Source organism: Phacochoerus africanus, chromosome 6 (assembly GCF_016906955.1).
Source record: "Phacochoerus africanus isolate WHEZ1 chromosome 6, ROS_Pafr_v1, whole genome shotgun sequence".
Lineage (NCBI taxonomy): Eukaryota > Metazoa > Chordata > Mammalia > Artiodactyla > Suidae > Phacochoerus > Phacochoerus africanus.
The window spans coordinates 20,025,721-20,045,744 of NC_062549.1; the positions used below are offsets into that span (position 1 = coordinate 20,025,721).

The 20,024-nt window shown below is 40.3% G+C and overlaps 1 long non-coding RNA gene across 1 annotated transcript in view; it reads right to left on the reverse strand.

The window, feature by feature from the left end:
• Positions 1-240: 240 nt before the first annotated feature.
• The window catches only part of LOC125129081 (uncharacterized), a 72,019-nt gene continuing 52,235 nt past the window's right edge, over positions 241-20,024 (reverse strand). Inside the window, exons 4-5 of the long non-coding RNA XR_007135407.1 lie at positions 12,945-13,049; positions 241-314 (exon numbers count right to left, since the gene is read on the reverse strand). This is a non-coding gene — a long non-coding RNA (uncharacterized LOC125129081). The remainder of the gene's footprint in view (positions 315-12,944; positions 13,050-20,024) is intronic.

A 20,024-nucleotide genomic window follows, 5' to 3' on the forward strand; every position in this document is an offset into this window, starting at 1 on the left:
GGCAGCCTAGAGAAAGGTGTGCAGAAGTCAGAGTGCCTGAGCTTGGCAGGCATCCTCACTAATTCTGCAGGAGACCTTCCAAGTTTTCTTGGTACCTGCCTTTTCAACTCGGCTAATGATGATAAACTGTTGCCTCAGGATCCACAGCCAACCCTCTCTGCTGCATGTGGGTTTATCACTCTCACCCTCCAACAACAGATCGTAATTAGAAAATATGAGTATCTGCTAGACAATAAAAACTCACAGGTGGTGTTTTGATCTTGAGCGACATCGACAGCTAATTGGCCAGGTTTCCGGGGTTGATCTCCTGGAACCTATGTAACAAGACAGTGATGATTTAAAGTAAATCGAGGGCTTTAACTGCCATTCTAACCATGAACATGGTGGCCCAAGGGTAGAGCTGAGTGAGTGAGAGCTTGGAAGCAGAAGAGGGACTACATGGCTGGGTTGCAGTCACAGGACACGCTACTGCAGAAGAGGTGGCACTGACACATGGGGCCCACGGGGAAGAAATCTCCCACTCTCTTCCCCCCCAACATGTTCACTTCCTTCTTGTCTCCCGTTGGCTGAACCCAATGAGAAGAAGCCAGAAAGGGTGGTGGGGAAATGGAGCCCTGAGGACCAGCCTTCCACGGCACAGAGCAGAGAGCAGACGAGATGCAAGTGGACGGGCAGACGGAAGATCATTTCTGTGATTTTTTATCTCCTCCATTCAGGCTCTGGAGATCCACTCGGTTCATCTAAACCTGACTGGGAATCAGAAGTATGACTAAGAGCAGAAAAATGGTCTTTTCCCCTGGGCAGAGTCTATAAAAGTCCTGTTTTTCAATAATTTTTTAAGGATGGCATGGCTATGTGACTATGATACAAAGACATTATAAGAAAAATATGACATTGACCACGAAACTCATAAAAAAAATATGAAAGGCACCTTTTAGGATGGTTTTATTCCCTTAACCACGAGTGATATAGGTCCTGGATTTTGGGTTAGTAGACAATATTCCATAATAGGGTAGGGAAAAAAAAAAAGCATTTCTAGAAAATGGTCCCCCATAAACACTCCTTTCAGAGGGTCTAGGAAATGGGGGTGCACTGCTCAGATTCCTCATCACAAATAAAGGTCTTAGTCCCCCGGTTGCTGGGAATGGTGTTGGCCAACAGTTCTCATCTGTCCGCACCCTCCAGGGATTCCCTGAGCTTGAAGAGAAACACTCTCCCAAGGTCAGGCGTCTCTTTCCAGTTCTAAAACCACCCACATCCAATGACTGATTAACACAAGCCTATAAAGGACCTTCACCCCAAGTAGGGATAGTTCTGGAGGGTCAGGCCATGTTGAGAAAACCCCTTTAGGATGGCTCAGCCTCTCAGAGACTCCATCTCCACCTGACCTCTCTGTGCAATCCTGCTTCTTTCTCTTTCCTTCCATAGGCTGATCCCAAGAGCACTCCCTGAGAAAAACCCTAAGTGCTGATCTCCATCTCACAGCCTGCTTCCATGGGACCTGACCTGCTGCATCACAGCACCACCTGTGCACCTCTGAAAAATATCACTTGTATTTCTCCATATTGTTCAACATGCCCTCTACTGGAAATCACCTTAAAAGGGGATTATCTTGCTGCCAGTATTTCATTAAACTTCTGCACATTAGTTTCCCTTTTCCAAGTTTCCAGTTTTGCTCTTGAAATGTACTTGAGAAAATTAATAGACCTGGATCCTTTAAAATAAAACCCAAAGTACACTAAGTCTTGCACCAGAAAATCAGAGTAGAGGGCAGAAAGGAGAACCAAGGACCAAGTTAAAAAGGGATGAAGGACTTAAGAAAAACAAGTAGAAGAGCTATCCAGATAATAAAACCTGTTTTAACTTAGAACAAAGGGGATGAAGGAGAATGTAATAAACTCACAGATTTACACATCCCATGAAAAACACACTTAAAATGGACAGTAGATACCTGGCCCCATGGACTTCTTGCATTGGAAATCTGCATCTGTTAGGAATCAGAATCCTTTTACTCTGTGGCAGCTCACCAGATTTGTCATGGCTGCAAATTCCTCTACACTTTCTCAACTCTACCCTTGGAGGATGTCAAGGCCAAGAAAATCAAGAGCCTTCTTAAGTGATTGATGGGAAAGATCAGCCCTGCAAAATGATTTTCAGTGATAACAGAATATTAGGCTAACTTCTTTTTTTGTCTTTCTTGGGCCGCAGCCACAGCTTAAGGAGGTTCCCATGCTAAGGGCTGAATCAGAGCTGTAGCTGCTGGCCGATGCCATGGCCATAGCAACGCAGGATCCTAGCTGCATCTGCAACCTACACCACAGCTCACAGCAGTGCTGAATCCTAAACCTACTGAGTGAGGCCAGGGTTTGAAGATGCATCCTCATGGATACTAGTGAGGTTCGTTAACTGCTGAGCCATGACAGGAACTCCTAAGCCAACTTTTAAGTGTTCTGCATGTACAAGACTTTATGCTAGAGGCTTTAATAGGATTTCATTTAAGGGGAAAAAAGAGGCGATGCTAAGAACTGTACATCATGTATTGGGTTAGGTCAGTTACAAAATGATTATGGGGGAGTTCCCATTGTGGCTCAGTGATAACAGACCCAACTAGTACCCATGATGATGCAGGTTCAATCCTTTGCCTTGCTAAGTGGGTTAAGGATCTGGCATTGACATGAGCTGCAGTGTAGGTTGCAGATGCAGCTCAGATCCTGTGTTGCTGTGGCTGAGGCTGTGGCTGGCAGCTGCAGCTGCAGCTCCGATTCAGTCCAACCTCCACATGCTACGGGTACAGCCCTAAAACGCCAAAAAAAAAAAAAAAAAAAGAGTTCCTGTGGTGGTTCCTCGGAAACGAATCTGACTGGCATCCATGAGGACATAGGTTCGATACCTGGCCTCAGCTGTGATGTAGGTCTCAGACACAGCTCAGATCTGGCACTGCTGTGGCCATGGCATAGGCTGGCAGCTACAGCTCCGAGTGGACCCCTATCCTGGGATCCTCCATATGCCATAGGTGCAGCCCTAAAAACACACAAAAAAATTAAAATTAAAATTAAATAAAGAATGAAAACTTAAAAAAAAAAAAGGTAATGGAATCAGAACAAAGACATCAAAGGGGAGCTACAGTAGCTTTGCAATGTGTTAAGTTGGCTGGCTGATCAACATTTCCCCAAATTCCTTTGCCTGTATGTTTCGGGTTAGGCTAGACCACAAGGGAGATTCTTATGAGAAATCTGGAGGGTAGTCCTTTCACACACATTGTTATCGGGCGCCTTGTTGGTATGAGATAGTGGCTGGGTCTTCCACATTTCACTATATCCTCCAGCTCTGTGGGAGTGACACAGCGGCTGAGGCTTACATGGTTTGAACGTCCACAAGTACCAGAGGAGGGCGTTTCCAGGCTTTCTTACCGGGCTGCCCAGATGTGGGGCAGAGGGGAAGGGAGAGTGGTGAGAAATGGGAACTGTCAGCACTAACAACAAAGATAGAGTCAGTCTCTTCAGTAGAAGCACTTTCGACAAACGGACTGGAGATCCGTGTTTTGTCCCATGTTCCGTAGAGCATTCACACTGCTGACATCACAGGTACCCACAATGGACACCAACTTTAGTCCAGCTCAGAAGTGTGGTTCCAGCTTCATCTTGCTCGACCCCACTTTACGTCCACCTTCCCTTCAGGAGTGCAGGACCTGTGGACATCAATCTCCAGTAGCAGATGCAAAGACAACAACCTTAGAAAAATACTTAAGCAGCTCTCCACATTGCATATGGCCAAATCCTTAAAACAAATATGTGTGTGTGTCTGTGTGTACACACACACACTAGAGATTCTGACTGAAGTCTGACTGCTACAGAAACCCAACTCTGTTTGTTTGGGAGATGGGAGCATGACTGAAGAAAGGTTTAGCTTCTCTGACCATGTGATACGCCCATTCAATATGTTTAATGATTCTCAATGGGCCCCCAGTAAGTACCCAGGTGTTTAAGGCCCCTGGGCCAACACTTGTACTCTGCACTGAAGCAGCAGCAGCTCTCTGCCCAGAGTCATATTCGCATTCCCCAAATGCAATGGTCTAGGAAGAAGGCCAAGTCCAACCACCAGAGGAAAGGCTCTGGCCAATCATACTGTTAGCCTCCATCACTTTCTTTGTATGGTAGCATGGGTGGTACCCTTGGGCAATGCTCCACTTTTATCAGCCTCATTTTGAGAAGCAAGAGATCATGTGCACAACTGGTGAGATGTTTGTTTCAGAGCAAGACTCTATACATGGAGGGTGTCTTAATCACTACATATTTGTATTAGAAACGAATTCTCAAGCCCTCATCATGCATTGTGCTTTCTAACTTTTAGATCCCAGGCCTCTGTGTCATGATATCTACATGTGGATTAATTTCTTCCCCTTCTTTTTTCTCTGACTTCAGTTACCTAATGTACTAAATGCCACAGTATTTTCCTACAATGCCTAATTTGTGCCAAGTGAAGGTTTTTTCATACTTGCAGATAGAATTTAAAAGGGCCAGGATTTAAAAGCATAAGTTCTTATCAAGGCAAATGATTATAGTCATTTGTATAATTTTTATTGACAGTTTTCGTTAACTTTGGCCTCCACGTCATAAAAATTAATGTCTATAATTTGCTTTATGGTCCCACAGAGAGGGACAGCAAAAGAAAGAGGAAAAATACCTGCTCTGTTAAGCCAGAATTGATCATGTGAGTAAAAATCCAGAACAAAATTAATGCTACTCAGAGACAAAAAAAAAAAAGAAAATGGAATTTTAAAAAAGCATTAAACAAATATACCAGGGGAGAAATATAAACTCTACAGAAGACAGGTCTGCTAATAAAAAGATAGAATACTAAATTATTATGAGTCTAAACTTAGCTGAATGATTGTAGTCATTTTTCAACTCCTGTTTACCAAGTCAAATTAGAAAAATAAACTTGCACAATAAGAATAATGGAGACACTGCAAAATAAGTATTGGCAAAATGCAGGTGGGGAGTACTTAGAGTAAATGCGAACATAAACATTTGGTCTAGATGATATACACCCTATCATAGTAAGAAAATTAGCAAACATCTATCGAATTGCTTATAATTATCTTTAAACAAAGCACTCAAGACACACCACAAGATTAGAGGAAAACAGATGTGGTGTCGTTCCACAGAGCAGGTAAGAAGGGCTGAGCTAGCCATTGTAATTCAGAAACTCTACCTTAGCGATGTAATGAAACAAATATAATAAGATGAAAAATCTTTAAACAGTTAGAACACAATGGGATCATAAGCAAAAGATAAGATGAGCTTACAAAGAAAATATCATGTTAACCTGGAGTCACAGGTTTTTTTGCCAACAAATTAGAAAATCAATGACTGAAGGAAATGAAGTAGATGTTTCATAATTGGCCTTTGGTGAAGGTTGTGACAAAATCTCATAAAATTCTATTTGTTAAATTGGTTTGAATTGGCTGAGAGATGAATATAGTCACCTCGTCTGCAAATTGGTTGCCGCACTGAAAGAATATATCTAGAAAGCTCTGACAACGATGAGTATTTATATTTTTTAATGCTCCTACATCTTCCTTCTTATTTTCAAGGCCTTGATGAAAATGAAGGTAAAGTCACAGATTCAGGTACTACCTATATGCAGCCATCTCATTTTATATTTTTAGCCAACTACACGGTCGTGCATCCATTTGAAGAAGGTGGATGAAGAAGGAAACAGAGGAAGAGAGTAAAGTAGAATATTTCTGATAAAGTACAAAATGACTGCTATTTCTGATGACATCTATGTAAAGAAATGGAGGTAGGGGTTCGTTCGGGATTTTCTTTTACTTTGATCGAGTTATTACTTGTTCACATTATGGACTAAAAATAATCAGAGTCTCACTAAGACCTTGACCCTTGAATGTCTCTCCCTTATCAATGTCAATATCCTATTTGTGATACTGTGCTATAGTTTTGCATGAGGCCACCGTTAGGGGAAATTGAGAAAAGAGTACATGGGATCTCTTTGTATTATTTCTTATAACTTGATTAAAGCTAAAACCATCTCTATAAAAGTTTCAATTAAAAACTTCTGGGACATGCCAAAGATACCTTCTTTGCATAAGGATGGAAGTCTGTCGAAAATGTTTAAAATGTTTAAAGGCGGAAACAGTAGAAGCTGAGTCATTTCCTGTTTACATCACATCAAGTCCAACCAGTTTTGAGTACTGCTATGGCTTTACTTAAGCCCACATTCATTCTTATGGACCTTGATGAATTCCTGCTTTGTTGTACTATAAGCTTCTTTATGGCAAGACCATCTCTGGTTTGCTCTAGGGTCTGGCAGGTATTCAATGATCAAATAATATTTAATAAATTAGTAAAGGAAGTTTCAAGAGGTGATATTAAAGAAAAAGAAGTTTATCATCATGAATATAATGTTTTAAGCAGTGATAATGTCCAAAAAAATGTGCCAGGAAAACAGTGGAACAAGTACACCCAGGATCAGGTTAATCAAGGTTCATGTCCTGCTTCTGCCACTTATCCGACATGTGACCAGGCAAGTTCCATGGCTCTCTGAGCCTTGACTTCCCCATCTCTGCAGCATGAAGGTATTAAAGGCATCCATCCTAGAGGATTGTTATGAGAATTGAGATTCTTAAGGGGCAAGCACAGGACTCGGAACATAGAAGGTGATCAATAAGTGCAGCTGCTTCCTCTACTAAAATTATTCATAACACTATTGAAACTCATATTACAAAACCAGTTGTTCCAATCCCATAAAGGAGATACTGGCCAGAACGTTTCAGAGTGATAAAAACTTTTTTTCTAACAGGTCTATCAATAGTGAAAATGTTCTATCTGTGTATGTTTCTCTTGAAATAATAAAGTAACTAAACAAAACCTGTTTTTAAAACTTCCATTTTCATCAAGACACGACACATCCTGAGCCATAAAATACACCTTGACAAATTTAAAAGGCTAGAAATCCTATAAAGTATGTACTCATGCCACAATGGAATTAAAATATGAGCCCAAGAACAGAAAGATAACTGGAAAATTTCCCAAATATTTGAAGATTAAACATCACACTTCCAAAAGACACATGGATCAAAGAAGTTTGTAAGAGAAATGGAAAAGCATTTCAAACTAAATGAGCACAATGAAAGGAGCAAAGCAATGGAGAAAAGATAGTCTTTTCAAAAGTGCTGGAGCAACTGGATACCCAATTCATAAAAACAAACCAACAAACAAAACCTATACACAGACCTTGCACCCTTCACAAAAATTAACTCCAAATGAATGGCAAGCCTATATGTAAAATGCAAAGCTATAAAAGGTCTAGAAAAGAGCAAAGCAGAAAATCTAAGTGAATTTGTATTTGGCGGTGAGTTTTTAGATTCAACGCTAAAAGCATGATCCATGAAAGAAAACACTGAGTTGGAGTTTGTTAAAATTAAAAATTGCTGCTCTGTGTAAGATATTTTTAAGAGACTGAAAAGCAAGCTGTAGGCAAGCCAGAGTCTGGGAGAAAATATTTGGAAAACTCGTATCTGATAAAGGACTTATATCCAAAATATTCAAAGAATTCTTAAAATTCAACACTAAGAAAACAACCCAATTTTAAAAAATGGACAAAAGATCTGAAGCGACTCTTCCCTGAAAAAAAAGGTATACAGAAGATAAGTAAGCATATGAAATGATTCTCAATGTCATTTGTCATTAGAGAATTGCAAATGAAAACGTTTCTAACTTTATAGTGGAGAATCCTGGCAAACACTATCTTAGCTAGGTGATCTCTATTAATAGGGATGTCATTGATAGGATGTCCTCTAACCTGAGTCTAATCATGAGAAAAACATCAGACAAATCCCAAATAAAGAGCCATCTACAAAATACAAAATATAATACTCCTATGGATAAGCCCTGAGGTCCCACTGTACTGCACAGGGAACTATATCCAGTCTCTTCGGGCAGAACATGACAGAAGACAGTATGAGAAAAAGAATGTAAATATATGTGTGACTGGGTCACTGTGCTGTACAGTAGACATTGACACAACACTGTAAATCAACTATAATAAAAATAAAATTAAAAAAATACCAGATTCCTCAAAACTGTCAAGGTCATCAAAAAGAAGGAAATTTTGAGAAATTACCACAGCCAAAAGGAACCTAAAGAGACATGCAATGTAATGTTGAACCCTGGATGGGATCTTGACAAGAAAAGGAACATTAGGCAAAAACTATGGAAATCTGAATAAATACGGATGTTAGTTAATAGCAATGTATCAACATCATTAACCATAGCAAAAGTACCATAATTATTGTTACATGTTAATAATAGGAGCAACTGGGTGAAGGGTATACATAAATCTCTGTACTATTTTTACAATTTTTAGTAAATCTAAAATTGTTCTTTTAAAATGTTTTTTTAAGGCCTTATTTAATGGGCAGGGAGTTTCAGTTTTTCCAGATGAAAAAGTTCTGGAGCTCTGTGGAACACTACTGAACTGTACACTTAAAAATGGTTAAGATGGTAAATTTCATGGTATGTGGTTTTTACCACAATTAAAAGTAAATAAAAATTTTCAAGACTTTCAGTAACATAGGAGTTTCTCATTTCAATTAATTAAATATTAATTATTACAACACTGTCGTTCCTACTAGTGAGACTTTCTAGCATCAACAGAATGCTTAATGTAGATAAGGGCTATACCAAGCATTTCTAAAAAATTCTTCAGTGAAATCCTCACAACTCCATTAGGTGGGTATTATTACAGCTGATCTTCAAACAACGTGGAGGTTGGGGCACCAAGCATCCACCATCCACACAGTTGAAAACCGACATATAGCGTGACCCCCATCCTTCAATATACTTGATCCCACGTCCTGGGATTCAACCAATCACAGATCATGTAGTTCATGTTTAGAGAAAAACATCCACCTGTGCAGTTCACAACTGTGTTGCTCGAGGAACCACTGTGCTGTACACTGTCCCATGTGACAGGTGGTGAATATGAAGCTTAAGTAAATTGCCATGGTCACATGGCTAGTAGGTGGTTCTAATTTCTAAAACAATTTGACTCCAAAAATCCACATTCATAGCTATTTTCCTTGCTACATTTGCAAATGTCAACTGCAGTAGTTCACAATCCCCAGGTATTAAAACAAAACAAACAAACAAAAAACCCACAAGAATAAACAAATGAATAAATGCCAAGCCAGCAGAGCAGCCAGCCACTTAAGTAAACTGACTCTGAATGCCTATGCATTTCTCATAATGTACCCACAGGCTTTTTACCATTTTATAGATTGCTGGTCCCCATTTGCGATCCTGTTACAACCAATACTGGCTGCTGCGGTGTAAACCATGCTCCCTACAACTCCTTCATATTCAATGCATCTTACAAAAACTGGGAGCAGAAAATAATGCTAAACCTTAGAGACTGAAAAAATCCTAAAGACAGTTCAGCTGACCCTTAAACAAAGCTTGAACCGCATGGGTCTACTTACAGTGAATAAGCTAATAAGACTTGTAAATATCATAATAAGACCCGTAAGTACAGTACTACAAGATCTAGGGTTGGTTGAATCCGCGGATATTGAAACCTAGATATGGAGGGACCACTGAAAGAAGGAATCCTGGATACAACAATTGATTACTATAAATTTTACGAGAATTTTCGATCGCTAGGAGGGTCAGTGCCATGTTGTTCAAGGATCAACCACACATTTAAACAAGTGCCGCATTCTTAGGAAAATCAGGCTACAAAACCTCTATTCTAAATATCTTTTTCTGTGAAGAGGAAGAGTCTGAAGAAAGAAAGAAAATAATACCCCTAAGACACCAGTTAATCTTTCACTTTGTTTAAAAAGACCAAGGAGGAGGGAAGGATTGGGAGTTTGGGGTTAGCAGATGCAAACTATTATTTATAGAATGAATAAATAGCAGAGTCCTACTGTATAACACAGAAGACTATGTTCAATATCCTATAATAAGCCATAATGGAAAAGAATATGAAAAAGAATATATATACGTATGTATGTACAACTGAATCACTTTGCTGTACAGAAATTAACACAACATTGTAAATCAACTATATTTCAATTTAAAAAAATTCTAAAGAGACCTGCATATACTTGTCTGTTTAGGAGGCTCCGTGCACTTATTGGGCATGGGCTGTGACTGATGGGGGAATCACCCTGATAGTGAAACCTCAGTGTTCTCCTGCCTTTAAAAAAGGCATTTATGAGGCTAAACTGGATAGTTCCTTGCAGGTTAAAGTTGGAAATCACTGAGGAAAATCTTTCAAGCTCTGCCTGATGTAAAAGTCAGCACCAACCCTGACTTTTAATATGGAAAATCATAAATCGCTAGAATAAATCTCTGTTTGGAATGGGTGGGCCATGTGAATGACATATGGAAAATACATAAATAACTCTGAGTAGGAAAAGTGAACACGTTTTCTGACTTTGAAAGTGATGCAGAATGTTCAGCCATGGCAAACTGTGTGCCTTTTTCTTTTTCTTTTTCCCATCATGTCACTAATCTCAGTTCCAAAGACTCACGTGAAAGGAAGGCAGAACCTCTGTTATCAGGGTTCAAATTTCGATTCAGAGTTATTAGTTGCACTTTATTGATTATGTTAGGTGAGTTTTCTCTATGCTTATTGCTGTTTTGTCCTCTGATTTTCCCAGGATTGAGACAGCATATTAAAATCTCCTACTTTTAGTGTGTCTCTATTTCTCATCTCTGGTAATTTCTGTTTTTTTGAAAGTCATTGGTATTATTGAAGGAAGAGGTAACGATAGCTTTTGCATTTTTGTGATTTTTCAGCCTGTGGTGTTATAAAACATCCCTTTTAATCTATTTTAATATTTTTGGCCTTACTTCTATCTTGCCTATATCAACTTAGGCCTTTTTTTATTATTATTATTAATGGCTGCACCCATAGCAAATGGAAATTCCCAAGTCAGGGACTGAATCTGAGCTGCAGCTGCTGTGGCAATGTAGGATCATTTAACCCACTGTGCTGGGTCAGGGATCAAACCCCACCTCTGCAGCAGTGACCTGAGCCTCTGTAGTCAGATTCTTAACCCACTGCACCACAGTGGGACCTCCAACCTATGCTATTTTAACAGCAATTGCCTAACCTTTTATTTTTGACCTTTGGAATAACTTTTAGGTATGTCCCTTTTAAACAACAGAGAGCCAGATTTTGCTTTCAGAGGCAATATGAAAATGCTTTCTCTTTTTCTTTTCTTTTTTTGTAATAAGTAAAGTAAGCCTGTTATGTTTGTTGATATGATCTATGTGCCTGATCTCTCTTTTGTCATGTTGCTTCATGACATTTTTAGTTGAATATAGAAAGTTGTTCACCATGTGGACACCATTCTTGCCCCTTTCCTTTTTTAAGATGTACCAAAGTATTTGATAGTAAAATGATATCATGTCTGAGATTTTCTTTAAAATACTTCAACCAGAGGGAGTTCCCTTGGTGGCTCAGTGGTTAACGAAACCAACTAGGATCTATAAGGATGAGGGTTCAATTCTTGGCGTTGCTCAGTGGGTTAAGGATCTAGTGTTGCTGTGAGCTGTGGTGTAGGTAACAGACGTGGCTCAGATCCCACATTGCCGTGGCTATGGCACAGTCCAGCAGCTGTAGCTCCAATTCAACCCCTAGCCTGGGAACTTTCACGTGCCGCGGGTACAGCCCTAAAAAGCAAAAATAAATATATAAATAAAAATAAAATAAAATAAAATACTTCGCCCATAACAGTGATGATGGTATGGGGAAAGATAAAATAAGTAACAATGATGGTTACTGAAGCTGGATATTGTGGTTCACTGAAGTTCCTACTTTTATGTATGTTTGGAAATTTTTGTTTTCAAAAGTGTTTTGCTTTTTAAAAGTTATAAATTTTTTTGTCTTAAGTTATACAAAGTTTCTGTGTTTTTTATTTACTTTCATAATAGGCTAAGTTATATCTTCATGAACAGAGACCTGAAATAATTAAAACTTAAGAGCTTCATAAAAAGAACTGTTAGTGTCTAAATCAAATAAAGACCTTCTCTATTGCCTCAAGCTCTGCAGTAAATTATACATACTGTAAATGAGCACAGTTTCTTTTAAACTTACAAGAAACAATTTTGTCTTTGTGAGAGTTTTATAACGACATCCAACAGCCTATAAAAAGCCTGCCTTGATGCGGTTCCCATGGTGACGGGACATAATATATGTGTCCATTAAATTTGGAAATGTAATGAAGTGTAATAAAAATCTACTTCAGAAAAATACACTTCTCAGCATATTTTTATTAATTAAAATATTGCATTGAGCATTTTTCATGTCTGCATGCCTGACAGCAAATAAAAGCTTTGCCACAGATTAACTGTGATTCTTGAGTTCCATCCAATATTAATTGATACAAAATAGGAAAGGCATTTTTGCAGAGAAAATATTTTGACTGGTGGCCCAGCGTGATTAATGGGTAAACAGCTATGCTTCCTGAACTGTGCATATACCATTTCAAATGCCACCAGCAATACAGAATTTGGCATTTGTGTCCATAGGGGTAGAAACAGCCTAGTAAGTGGATCTCTTTAATCCTTGGGGAAGATGTTCCTTATCACTGACTCCCAATCCCAGCCTTGCAGATAGTGTGAGTATTTTGCCTGTGGGGGATGCATGGCATCATTAAAGCAGTTTAAACAAACAAACAAACCAACCCTACACAAATTCAACTAACAACAACAAATGCAAAGACCACAAAAACCATCTCGGTGCACCACTATAAGCACAGAACCTAAGAAAAATAGAAAAATAAAAGACAAAGAAAACAGGTGAGAGGGAAAGGGAGTGATAAACAAATCCCTCTTACAGTCTACTCTGGATAGTTAAAATCCAAAGCAGAAGAAGGGGAGAGGAAAGGGTCTTAATCTTAGGATAATTACCCAGGCACCTTCAGATGAGGAATAGAAAATCTCAGCTCCTTCTGTCTGAGCTCCTCTCTGCATCTGTCTTCGCCAATTAACAATATCTCAGTGGCTTAGACGTATCTGAAATCACATGGGAAACAATCGAGGAAAGAGTGCATAATATAATGTCTGCCCAACTCCCCCCCCATCAACAAGAGGATGAACTACCTCTCATATATTAAATTAATCTGAGAGATATCTGCCTTTTGCGTTCTTGGGTAACTGCAATGGAATAATTACAAGAATTTTGACTATCCTGGTTGCTGTTCCCTGAAACACCCAATCGATTAAAGCCATATTGAGCAACTACTCAACTGAAGAACTAATAAGCTGGACTTACCAGGTCACAAACTCCTCCCCCTCAGTTTTTTTTTTTTTTTAAAAACATACTCTTATACGATTTCCATTTCTTAGCCACCCCTCAAACCTTAGTTTTTGGAATTACAGAAAAGGCCTGAAAATCCCACTGCCCCCACATTAAATAGTGCCATACTGGAGTGCCCATTGTGGCTCAGTGGTTAACGAATCCGACTAGGAACCATGAGGTTGCAGGTTTGATCCCTGGCCTTGCTCAATGGGTTAAGGATCCAGCGTTGCCATTAGCTGTGGTGCAGGTCACAGATGTGGCTCAGATCTGGCGTGGCTGTGGCTGTGGCATAGGCCGGCGGCTACAGCTCCAATTAGACCCCTAGCCTGGGAAACTCCATGTGCCTCTGGTGGGGCCTAGAAAAAGACAAAAAAAAAAAAAAATAGTGCCATACTCAAAAATGAAAGGGAATGCTCACGCACAATCCTTACCATCATTGAGGGCAGAACCTCAATGTTATACTACTACCAGACAGTGGAGATTTGCCTCATTGTTGCCATAAGAAAGCAATCAATGGCAATCCCCAGATGTCTGGAAGTTCCCCAAAACCAACTTTTTTTTTCTCTATTGGCTCAGAAGGTTTTTTGGAATCTAGGGAACTCCAGGAGGTGCACATCTATCAAGGCATAATGGAACACGAAAGAAGGGAAGGAACTTAAGGCCTTCCAAATGTGGAGGCTCCTGGGGCCATGGAGCACAGCCAGTTGCCAGAAGCGACCCCCCCCCCCCCACCGCCCGGTGAGGCGGGGTACATCAGCACACTCCTTTCACGAACCACGTAGAGTGACTCTCCTCCGAAACACATCCGAGGGCCCTTTGAGAGTCAGAACTCCAGTCAGGCTTCCCTGATTTCTAACACACATACTCCAGCTCCTGTCTGTTCCAGAATTTCTCTTAAGTGCTCCCCTAGCCCCTCATGCTTCATTTCACACTGAAGCACTTATCAGTCCATCTTTGATGGTCTCCTAATCTGTGCCTGCCCATCCACCAGACTGTGAGCCCCTCGATGGTGGAAAATGAATCTGACTCTCTTCGGTACTGCACCCTCGATGAATACTTAATCGTAAGTGTGGATTTTTATATCGACTGGAAAAAGTCTTCGACTGTTTGTAAAATATTGTAGGTAAGTGCACACAGATTCTGTCAAATGCATCATGGCCCACTTCACCCTTTGTACCTCTAGATCACATTGTCGGGAGAGGCGATACTGAAGTTATTTTCTGTATCTGTTTGACTATTTGAAATATTATGGAATTGTTAAATTTGAATAGGGAAAGAACGAAAATACATATACCTAGAAAATAGTTCTGCCTGTAAGTACCCATTAATGTATTCATTCATTCATAGTATATTTTTAGAGGGCCTAGAAAGTACTGGGTTTGTTGTAGGCCCTGGGAAGGGAGTAGTGAACAAAAGAAATGCCTTTTGCACTCATGGAGTTTACATTCTACTGTGCTTAGGAAAAGACAATAAACTGGTAGGTGAATAAAGATATCAGGCAATCTCAGGTTGTAATAAGTACTTACAGGGAAAAGAAACCAGATGACATAATGAAGTGATGGGAAGGAGGGAGGGGTTACATCCATAGATCATAGATGGACAGGAAAGGCTTCTGGAGGTGGTCACTTTAACCAGGATAAATGTAGAAGAGTGAGGAAAGGACATCAGGTGGCCTATGAGGTCAGAGAACAGGCCGGGGCAAGACTGTGGAGGGCCTTAATGGGTGCCGAAAGAAATTTGGATTCTTTTTTTTTTTTTTTGGTCTTTTTAGGGCTGCACCCACTGTATATGGAGGTTCCCAGGCTAGGTGTCTAATCGGAGCTGTAGCTGCCAGCCTATGCCAGAGCCACAGCAACACCAGATCTGAGCCGCATCTGTTACCTACACCATAGCTCATGGCAATGATGGATTCTTAACCCACTGAGCGAGGCCAGGGATCAAACCTGAGTTTTCACAGATTCTAAGTTGGGTTCATTACTGCTGAGCCACAACAGGAACTCCTGGAATTCAGATTTTAATTACAGAGCCATGAGAAAAACTTTGAATGTTAAGATAGAAAGTGACAAGGTCTTATTTTTAGGAAAGACCACTATGGCTATCAGGTAGACAATGGAAGGTGACCTGCCAAGAGATGAATCAAAGGCTGCTGGCATCTTGTGAACAGAGACCATGGATTCTGCTTGAAGTCCTACAGCACACAGGACAGCCCTTCTTAATAAAGAACCATCCATCCACTGGTGCTGAGGTTGAGAAACCTTGATTTACCCTATGTAGATCTGCTTTTTGATTTCTGGATCACATGGTAGAAGCAACAGGAAAAAGAAGTTAAGAGTTCCCATTGTGGCTCAACAGGTTAATGACCCAGCGTAGTCTCTGTGAGGATGTGGGTTTGATCCTTGGCCTCACTCAGTGGGTTAAGGATCTGGTGTTGCTGCAAGCTGCAGCATAAGTCGCAGGTGTGGCTCAGAGCTGGTGTTGCTGTGACTGTGGCATAGACCAGCAGCTGTAGCTCTGATTCGACCTCTAGCTTGGGAACTTCCATATGTTGCAGGTGCAGGCGTAAAAAGAAAAAAAAATTAAATAAATTCTAAGGGGTGTATCGTCATGGAAGCAAATAAGCAAACTATAGGAAGAAAAGAACAAATAAAAAGAAGCTGTAAAGCTAGAGTCCATCCACTCACACCACCTTTTGTACCAAAAGCAAAGAAGCTTTGCTCTTAAGACCAGCTGAACTCCCTTTAATTTTCTATTGCACCCTTCACATGGTGACCCTCACTGATAAAAAAAAAAAAAAAAAGCTATTTTAAATTTCCCATTAATTAAACTAAATAGTATTTCATTTACATTACATTTTATTAACACTTGATGAATCCTTGTCCTTGGATATGTCTTCTTTTCAATAAATTTATCATTTGCTTTCAATAAATTTATCAAAAGCATTTTATTAATTAATGATTGGGATTAAAACTGTTTCTCTCTGACAACACCTGGACCTTTTCAATTAATATTCTAAAAACAGAGACATGGAGTTCCCATCATGGCTCAGCAGTTAGTGAACCTGACTAGCATCCATGAAGATGCGAGTTTGATCCCTGGCCTCACTCAGTGGGTTAAGGATCCAGCGTTGCCGTGAGCTCTGGTGTACGTTGCAGATGCTGCTCAGATCCTGCGTTGCTGTGGCTGTGGCATAGTCCCCTAGCCCGGGAACCTCCACAGGCTGCGGGTGCAGCCCTAAAAAGACAAAAAGACCAAAAATAAATAAATTAATAAATAAATTAATTAATTAATTAAATAAGATAAAAACAGAGACAGCATTCTGCAATGGCCAGTATGGTCAGATACGCTCATCTAGGTGAAGCTGGATTGTTCTTTTTCTTGCAGAGACTGATGCAATGGGATTCTCCCAACAAATTATTATGCTGAGTCTTAGAGAAGGTTTCACACTCAAAGGGAGCCCCTGTGGTGCTGTTATTCCTCTTTGAAGGACACTTGACTTTCACCGAACATCTGCTTTGCTTAATGTACCTCTACTAAAAGACAGCCCCTGAGCTGAATATGTGAACCGAGGAAGGCAACCAGCAAGAGGCCGCTCGGAAAACCCCAGGAGCTCTGCCAGGAGGTTAAAATACAGCTGCCCCTCTGACAACAGGGTCTGAATTTGAGAGGGTCCACTTAGATGCAGATTTTTTTCAACAAATACATACAGTACAACACAAGTGAATCCAGGGATGCAGAACCTTGGGTACAGAGAAAGAGGGCTGACTATGGGACTTGAGCATCCAGGGATTTTGGTATCCATGGTGCGTCCTGGAACAAATCCCCTGTGAGTACTGAGGGATGACTGGACAACTTAGATCCTTAAAAGAAAACCCTTAAAATAGGTTTTCAGGGAGTTCCCGTTGTGGCTCAGTGGTTAACGAATGTGACTAGGAACCCTGAGGTTGCAGGTTCAATCCCTGGCCTCGCTCATTGGGCTGAGGATCTGGCACTGCTGTGAGCTGCAGTGTAGGTCGCAGACGCGGCTCGGATCTGGCGTGGCTGTGGCTGTGGTGTAGGCCAGGGGCCATAGCTCCAATTAGACCCCTAGCCTGGGAACCTCCATATGCCATGGGCAGGGCCCTAGAAGAGACCAAAAAAACAAACAAACAAAAAAAAATAGGTTTTCAGAGGTTTCCTTTAAAGTCTGTATTTTCTGAATGGTTACATTCAGTGAAAATCAACACAAATTAATGGAAAAACGAAGATTACTTATTCATATAAGAGTACGAAGGTTGATATACTGGAATAAAAACATCCTATTACGAGGCAATAACTAGGCAGACAAATATATTTAACAATGAAAGTACAAGTTAATACCAGGAACGGTGGCAGGAGGAGATGGACATTCTCATACACTATCTGGGGGCAAGGTTTATTCATTATCATAACCTTTCACAGAAGCACCTCTAAACAATTTTTAAAAAGGTCATGCCTTATAACGCACTAACTACCCTTCTATCTTGAGTGATCAGAGAAGAACACAAAGATGCATGGATGCCTGTCACAAGATTAAAATAATAGTGTGAAATGGTAACGAATCAGAAACCTGGCAAATACATTATAGTTAACCTAAAATATGAAATATTAGTAAGTTATTAAGCCGTGGCACAGTGGGTTAAGAATCCAACTGCAGCTGCTTGGGTTACTGTAGAGGCACAGGGTTCAATCCCCGGCCAAGTGCCAGGTTAAATGGTTAAAGGATGCGGCATTGCCACAGCTTCAGGGTAGGTCATAGCTGTGGCTGAGATTCAACCCCTGGCCTGGGAACTTCCAAATGCCACAGGTGCAACCACTAAAAAAAAAAAAAAAATCAATTTTTCAGAAAAACATTCATGATACTAGTCACTAATGTATTCCTAGAACTTAAAATTGCACATGATAGAAAGCCCTCTAAATATTTCTCAAATGAAAGAATATAGCATTGAATGAAAGAGGGTACAAAGCATATTTTTCAGCATGTTCCAAATTCTCTTATAAGTATTACTTAAACAGATAAGATGGATAGACCCCTATCTGTGAAAGGAAAAACTCAGCATTCTTTACAATGGCTACTTTGGGGTGGTAGGTTTGTGCATTGTTTTTGTTCTTTATTTTAAAATTTTTCTGTAAGAAATATTAATCAGTTCTATAACCAAAAAGAGTGGCCTTTCTAAGTGACAAAAGGTATGTGCACATTAGAAACGTAAGCCATTATTCCTTTTGGTGGTGTTTCTTGCTGGCCTTAACTCCAATTAGAGTCCCTATTAGAGCCTCTGAGTGTTTATGGGATTAATCAATCAACTTTGGGTAACAAACATTTGTTAAGTGTCTGCCATGATCTGGGGAGACAGTATGCTTCCTACTCTTAAGGGTATTACAGTAAATATAAAGCGATATTATTTACTTAGATATTTAATATAAAGAAAATTCGCTTAGGAGAAAACTAATGAAAGCTTTCCATCACCTGGAGCTGGTTTCATAACAGAAATAAGTGGGTAGAGGCCACCATAGCAGCAAAAAGCCAGAAGATCTGCACCGGCCTGAGGGAGACGGGAAGGAAGAGTGCAAGTCACGAGGCAAAAGCAATGAGAAGACACACAGAGGTACAGAAGCCAAGGGAAGAAAATGAGTGTAGGAAGAGGCCATCCTGGCATTCGGCCGAGAAACCAAATAAGACAACACCTGAGATGGGAAACGAACGGCACAGTAGCTTTGCTTTCTGGTGTGTATTCTAGTCACATCTTCATTTCTACCCAAGGAGAAATGATAAATGACATGTCTGCTGCCTTCTCCAGCCTCCAGGCCATGTTCCCGGCCCCTCAATCTAACTCTCATTTGTGAGTAAACCCCCCTTTCTCGGCTCTGTCTCCACAACCTCGATCACTCCATTTCCCACTCTTTCCACGTCCCAAATCCTCCAGCTCTCCTCCTGGGCAAAGAAACACCTCCCACAATGTTTTCAAGATTTTAAGACATTTTAAGACAGAGAGAGCTTTTAAGACAAGGGATCCATGACTTAAGCGGAAGACGGAGTGCAGTTAAAGGAGATTTAAGTCCTTGGTGAGATGGTAACTTGCAAACCGGACTGGTAGCCTTTCCCTGCTTGTCGTCACTAGGACACTGAAGATGGATAGCCTTAATACCAGGCCCTCTGCGCTAATAAACACCTGGTTTAAAGGGAATGGTCATAGAGAAAAGGTATCTCCAGCAAGGTTCATACCAACGTGCATTTTATTCAACAGGCACGCAAATATAATAATTACCAGTATATGATTGTGTGACAAATAAGAGCTTAGTGAATTTTGCAGTGTAATGTATAGATAAGTAGGTAGGGTGGGAATTTCTTTCTTTCTTTCTTTCTTTCTTTCTTTCTTTCTTTCTTTCTTTCTTTCTTTCTTTCTTTCTTTCTTTCTTTCTGTTGACTGTACCCAGGGCATGTGGAAGTTCCTGTGCCAGAGATCAAAGCCATGCCACAGCATCGACCCAAGCCACTGCAGTGACAACACTGGATCCTTAACTCACTGCACCACAAGGAAGCTCCAAGGGAATTTCTTTTTTTAAACACAGAGTTCAGAAACAAATCAACAACACTTACATGTAGACCACAGAATGCTGGTTTCAGGGGACGATAACAGCTGTTATAGAAAATGAGGATTCTGGTTACAAATTCT